Raw genomic sequence first — 7,763 nt, forward strand, 5'->3', positions numbered from 1 at the left:
TGCATCTCTTTCTGCAGGAGTTGCTTGTGAAAGGGGTCCTTGAAGAGGGACAGGGAAGGGGAGGGAGGGTGGAAGGGAGGGCGAGAGAAAAATGGGAGAAAATATCCCAGTTTTACAGTGTGCAGGACCCACTGATCTGAGGTGATTTGGGACCAGGCACTGTGAAAATGGGATAAATGGTGTGAAAACAATAGGGGTGGATCCGGGAAAGCAAATGCTACGCTGTCCTCAGGCGTGCCCTCAAAAGTTCTATTTGTTTCCCAAGGAGGGCCTTGGGTGGCTGGAGTTCCTGTCAGAAGAGGAATTTTGAGGCCTACACCTATTGTTGTTTCTACGCTCTCAGTGGTTTGTGTCCCTTCTGGGTGGGCCCTGGTAGAAACCAGGCAAGGGCTGTAGCCTAAAGGGTCTCCACTGCGGTGCTGGCGTGTGATGAGGGTGAAGATACTCTGACCCCTGGATCATCGTCTCTGGTGCCCGGATCGTGAGTGATGTTGGCTCCAGTGCCGGGTTCTGAGCTCTCTACAGCACCACACAACTTACTGACTGCTGAATGGGAAGGCCTGCTCCTTGTAGTCAAAGCTAGCAAGTGGAACCTCAGGGAAAGGGACTTTTTGGCCTGCTGGTATGCCCAAGGTGTCCAACACAGCCACTGAGATGGCATCTGCTATTGCAGAACCCACGGCATCACAAATGGTTGCGTTTCCCGTGGCGCTGGAGTGTGCCTCTGTTGCTTGCTGCGATGCTGGCTTCTACAGGAGGTGCAGGAGTCTGACGAGTTGTTCACTCCTTGGTGACCATGGAGGGGTGGTGCTGTGCAGTGCCGATGCTGTGGTGATCTTGACTTCGACATCATGGCCGGCTTGCCCGGGGATGGTACTGTGGGTCTCTTCGGTACCGGGTCATGTTCCCAATGGCAGGCAGGCGGAGGTGGCTGAGCTGTCTCCTCAATAAGGTCTCTGGCCACCTCAAAAGTCTCTGGGGTGGAGGGAAGTTGAATGTCCTCCTCCATCCTCTCTATTCCCCAGTGGGGAGAGCACCAGTGCCAGACTCGACGAGGCCCTCCTCTGGTCCAGAGTCAACGGCACTGAGGTCGAAAGCTGTGGGCTCCAGTGTCCTACCGCAGAACACACCTTTGCCACCTCCCCTGGCTAGGACTTGGTGGTCGGGAAGTGTCCTCTGCCCTTGTTCCTTCTCTGCAGTGCCAAGGAATGTGAGCGGTGCCACTTCTCCACCTGAGCTGAGTCTCTCGATGCCAGGGACCGGTGCCAAGACCCCTTTCTGCATCAGGGAGGCCTGCCAGAGCCGGGGTTCCTTCGGTGCTAACTCCTTCCTCAGTGCTATGGCCTTTGTCGAGGCCAGAGCACTCTGCACTGATACTGATGAACCCACCCTGTTTTACAGGTCAGAGAGCAGTTTTCATGAGCAAAAACTAAGCGCTGACTGCACTCCTTCTGAGTCCTTTGCAGATCTTATACTTGTCCTTTAAATGGGACTCCCCAAGGCACTTGAGATATGCCAAGGGACGACCCACACTCGGCCTAAGTTTCAAGCAAGAGCTGCAGGACTTAAAGCCCGGCATACCCCGTCCCTGGAGGGAAGGGGAGGTTAACGACCCAATAAGCGGGCACTTATCTTAAGTACTAACTATTAACAGTCAATTGAACAAACTACTTACAGGTACTTAGATAAGAAACAATCCGAGGAAAGCACTTGGTAGGCAAGAGCAACAGTTCTAGCAACCGTCACAGGCGGTAAGAAGGAGCTGAGGGTCTGGAAGGTTGGCAAGCCCCTAAATAGAGTGCCATAAAGGCATGACTCCAGGGGGCACTAGAGGGAAATCTTTCCGGTGAACTATGCACACGGCATGCACACACGTGCTTGGAATTGAGATGAGCAAGCACTCGAAGAACATGCTTTACCAGCAATTATAAAAACAATATTAGCATTGGACACAACTGATCAACAAAAAAAAACTTTGAACACTGAACTACATGGGTCCGTCAAGCCTATTTTTATGTAAATTAAATCAGATGAGCAAGGAAACCGTCGAGGTAAACCATTCAAGAAATGCACTAATCACCTTTACTTTTGATCTATTAATTAAATAGCAGTAGTTAATTTTTAATTAGGTTGTATTCATGAAATTGACAAATGATGTGTAACATGAAAGGACAATCTCTTGCATAATATTTAAAATCAGTAGTGTGTTGGAGGAAATGGGGAGAAACGGAGTCTGAATGACTCAGGGAAGTAACAAGGGAAGACAGCCCACTTAAGCTTTTTAATACCCTCCCACATTCCCCAGCCTAAGTGATTTAAAGATTGCAACTTAATGGAACTTGTGCTCAATAGGAGTTAGGTGACTAAAGACGTTTCAACATCTAAGCCTTCGGCACTTTCAAAAATTCAACCCTGTGCCTAGTAGTATGGAACCTACCACACAATGGATACTACAAAAAAAAAGCCACAACCAATATATTTTCAAAATTAAAAAAATGACATCCAAGTGCTTTTGAAGAAAATACACATTTAATACAACTGTTTATGAATCATTGGCCATTTTATTGCACTCAAACATTTTATACATAACAGTTATCTCCCATAATTAATGTATTTACTTCCTGGAGCAACACTGACATATTATAGCTGTTAAGCATGCTACTTGAAACTGCAACATATTTCAAGCATTGTACCCCACAGCTATGGCAAACACCAAAGCTAAAAATGTTTACAAAATTGCAAGTTCCATAATGCACATTATTCCATATAATGTATATTAGTTCTTCTAAACATTTGCTTTGTTACGTAAAATGCTAAATGTTGCACTTTTCACCAGAGAACGTTAATACTTCCACAATTCAGATATTCTATTCTTTTTTTTAAGCAAGCCAAAATATATACATGCTACTTTTCATAAACTAGTCTTCGATTCCTATTTTGCTTTTGTGGAATTGGCAACTCCCTTACGTTAATCCAATAATACAATACCACAACTTTAAATGATTTACTATATAGCTGATAGAGGGAAACAAAGCTACACAAATAAAATATATTTTGCAGCTTCATGATTTTATTTAATTTATAGTTCCCTTATTTGAGGAAAAATACTAGTTTAAAATCAATTGGCACTTTAAAAAAAATATAAACAGAACTGGAGGAGATGGATTAATGACCCTATCTAGGACCATTTTCTATTTTCTGCTGTGCATGTTTTAAACACTCGTCTTTAAATACTAAACGCTGTATGTGTACGCCTTAGTGTGAGGAAGCTATTTAACAAAGAACTGTAAACCTAGTTTGTTAAAGAATTGCATTGCATTTAATGCTTTAGAGCCTGAAGTAGAACATAAAGGTTGGTTACTTCTCAGTTAGCTAACAACACTTAAAAAAAAAAAAGACATCAAACTTTTTTTTGGCAAGCCTTCCTCTCAGCTTAGAACTCTTATGGGTCACAATTAGCAAACTTATTTGAGTTTGACAATTCCTACATTTTAAAAATTTAGATCCGCAAACTTCAAAAGACTACAATATTGTAAAAATCTAGTATTAGGTTTTTAAATAATTTACAATTATTTGTAATAAAATTTCCAAGAAACACAAAGAATAAATTGCTTATAAAAGATGGCAGACCCCAAACAGAAGTTATGGGCTTGATGCAGAAGTTATTGGGTAAGATATTATGGCCTGTGAATATAGGTGAGACTAGATGACCATGTTGATCCCTCTTACCTTAATCATTAATCTTATCAGAGGTATGCTTATTATACAATATAACAGCTACTTAATACACAATTTGTATGTTTACAGATCATAACACTCTTGTTAATACTGGAGGTTAAAATAAGCATTTTTCCTAACTCTTTGTTTTGCTTCAATTGAATATTTATTTTTTGTAAAATGGCAAATTACCTGAGCATATTAAATTTTTATGATGTGTTACATATCAATTAAAATTAGCTGTTGATTGACATAGTAACAAGTTGCTCACTATTTCTACACTCAGCTTTCTAAGGAAAGAAACTGTTTTGTGCTGCTGCAAGATACATTTAGGAATAAATTAGTAAAGCTACTTATATTTTGGGAATACAAGGAGGAATGAAGCTGTAAAGGACAGACAGATATTTTGGACAAACAATGTAAAAACATTATGTGCTGCTGGGAAATAAGTAGAAAAGGTCAAATTAAAGTTGCAGCAAGGATTAATTTAGTTTAGAATGCCGAACTAAAGCAAAACACACACTGTAAAAAAAGGAGATATTCTTTACCAGGTTTGGAAGGTCATAGTCTAGGACTGAGAACTCAAATCATTATGAGACTTTCAAAACTAAAGTAGTTAAGATATTTCTAAGCTATATTCAGGGCCCTGAGTATTCTAGAGTTGTAGAATTCTCTAACGATTCCACCCTTTGCCACACAATTGTGCAGCAGAATCTATACTTAAACCAAAATGAAAACTTTTGTTCTTATAATTGTCAAGACAGCCTTCTAAAACATTACCCAAAAGTAAACAGATTAACCGTTGTCTTAAACCGGCGGACAACTTGATACGATAACACCCACAAAGGATAGATATGCACTGCTTCCATTGATTTCAATTTGAGGTTAACTCTGAAATCTAACATTTAAATGTCAATTTTAATTTTACTGCTGATCTTCTTTTAAAAGAAGATAGTCACAAAACACTTTCCTTGCCTTTTCAAATGCCTAAAGCCCAACAGTTCTCCTTTTGCCAAAACCACCAGCTCCCCCCCACCATTACATCCACAAGTTATATGCTTTAAGTCAATAACTATGCAGCATACCTCACAAAATAAGTGAAACCCCAAATTAATCAACAATTAACAAGGAATTTTGCACTAGCTGCTGCATTAATTTTCTTATTTAGTTAAATTTAAGTGTATGAGTCTGCTGCAGAATTTGCAGAAACCAGAAATCTTTGCCATGAAAGTTATCAGAGTTGCCAAAGTACATAGGCCTCAATTAAAATGGTAGATATGTCTGAGGTCAAGCAAGAGTATAAAAAAGTATCTCCAGAGCTGAAATCCTCAGAATAATGGAGAGAAAGAACACATGGACCAGTTCCTTGAGAAAACACAAGAATTCAAATAAAAAACATTGCATACAATAGCAGAACAAATGGTGTAACATCTTCTAATAACTAGTCATTGGAACTCCGAGATACAATCAGTTTTGTTTCAAAAGAGAGAGCCTACCAGACTTTTGGCCCACAATCAGAATAAGTTCCTGTCCTACTTCAGTATGCTTTTTTAAATGTTGATGAAAGGGAGACTACTTTCAAAATAGATAAAGAATAATGGCTTAGAAAATGACAAATAAATGTCTATATTCCAGACATTTTCAGAGATTCTAAGATGTAAAATTAAAGACTACACACCCTACAGATATCTCCTGATAGAGATGGTTTGTAGTTTGAACTGAAAAAAACAATTCAGAAACACTTGAAAAAATCACTGCAGTAGTTGCAAGAGTTTGGAGAAAAGTTGAAGTTCCTTATGGAACAACAGATAAATTCTACAAGTCATTAAAATACATTCTGCTATCTTAAATATTTAAATAAGCCAGTCTGAGTCTGAGCCTGAGCCTCAGAGTTCTTAAAGTTTAAATTGTAACAGTGAGTCTCATGGACCACCTCAAATTCCATTAATACTTGCAGAACATTCCAGGGGCAGCTACAATAAATGTACATGAACTAAAAATAATTTAAAATGATTTATATACATTTTATATGCCTTTTAATGCAATTTAGTTGCTGAAAACAGAGAAAGCAAGCAACTAATCAGCTTCCATTAAAAAACCCCAAAAGAACAGTCCTCAGTCAGTTTGAAAAACTGCATTAGCTTGAGATTAAAATTTAAAATCTATCCATCTATTGAATCACTAACAAGATTTTCTTTCCCACAAAGAGTTCCTTTGGACTATATTGGTATTTTGTGCAGTTTGTTGGGTTTTTTTTGAGAGGGGTGGGAAGGGTAAAAATAGGAGGGGGGTGGGTGGGTTTTATTTTGTTTGTTTTTAAACACAAAGTGGTGAATCTTGCCTGTAATCTATTAGTTTTGAGTAAGCTTGCGTCTAAGTGCCTAATATTTGATTTTTTTAATTTTGAAAGGAATCTAAATAGTTAGAGTCCATGTGGAATTATAAATAAGATGGCCTTTGTTTGAGATACAGAGTAGATAACCAAATTAATAGGAAAAAGTCATGACTAAGTCACAAAAGGCAATTGAATAAGCATAAGATCAATCTATTCTATTTCCAAGGATAGAATAGTAAGACAACAGCTTTTAAGAGAAGTATCAAAAGTGTTAAAAAAATTAACTAACTTAGAGTATATAATCTTATTTCTCTAACAGATTTCTGCATACATATATCAGCATCAAATAACATCTCTATCTTAATTAAAAAAACCTTTAAAATCAGCAACTTCAAAATGTTTCCTGTACTACCTTAATCATCAATGAGACACAGTTCACGTCAGTAAAAACTAAACATTAATTGATCCAGATATCCACAGCCACTGCAGTATGTTTGAGTACTGAGAATGGGATTATATGGTACCAGAACTACTACAGAATTGCAAATATTAAGTTTTTTAAATGGTGCCTCCTGTAGCTGATGCAGTTCAAAAGGCAGTAACAGTTGAGAAAGAAAAGTGTTTAGCATAAGGGCAAAGAAAGATAGTGTTGAATCTTGATGTAATGGAATTTTGGGGCAAGAGTCAGGAGAAATTATAATAAGCAGGTATGGTGCAAGCTGTTATCAACATTACTCTGAATTCAATGCAAGTAAAATATGAACATCTTGTTCTAACTAGCAACAGTGGGAATAAATTGTAGAAATAGTTGTAAGGCTAACAATTTCACATTTAGTTTTTAAAACGCACTTAGAGTCACATTTTCAGATTTTTTACTTCAGAATTTTATTCCTTTGACTCTGTATAATTAATTATACATTATTATATTGTAACACTGATATATAAAAATCTATGTGCAAATGACAAAGATTTTATTTAAATCCAGAAGAATCAAGAAACTTAAGAGTAAAAGCAAATTTAGTTCTCAAACTTGATTATTTTGCCTCTGTCTTCCCTGAACTGTGGTTTATTTTTCCACAGACACACAGGGCCATAGCCTTAAACTCCAAATATTCTATCTTTTGTGGATTTAATACATCATTAGTATTTAAAAAGGAAAAATTATTACTGAATGTTATAAAACTGAAAAACACCATAGAAGAACTGATGCAATGCACCATAGCTGCTATTGCAAAGACATTATAAAAGTCTAGAGTGATCACCCTTAAAAACATGCCTGCTTTGACTTCGATAAATCATATTATCTCAATGTGTAGAGCATTATTTATACTTGCCTATCGGGAACAGCTAGAGTGCTGAAAATACTTAGGTAACCTTGCATATTTATCTATAGCAAAATCGGCAGTTTTTAAGTGCTATGATGTAAGGGGACTGTCAGTTCCCCTTGAAGTCAAGGGCAAAACTCTGGCAAAATCAGGATTAAACAGATATTAAAAATATTACATACTAAATTTGAGCATGAGAATGCCTTTATATCAATTTTAATTTCTATAACTTGTAGTATAATCTTGAAAAGCTCAGCATACAAGTACATACACTAACTACTGATTTTCAAGAGTTAAATGTTTTGCAGCCTACTGGTCTAGTGACTTGTCTATTTAGATTTTTCCATTGGAAAAAAAAACTTCAAACAAATCTGATTTGTGAGCAT

Source organism: Emydura macquarii, unplaced genomic scaffold (assembly GCF_026122565.2).
Source record: "Emydura macquarii macquarii isolate MOO-44397 ecotype Brisbane River unplaced genomic scaffold, CSIRO-AGI_Emac_v2 contig_374, whole genome shotgun sequence".
NCBI classification, from domain to species: Eukaryota; Metazoa; Chordata; order Testudines; family Chelidae; genus Emydura; species Emydura macquarii.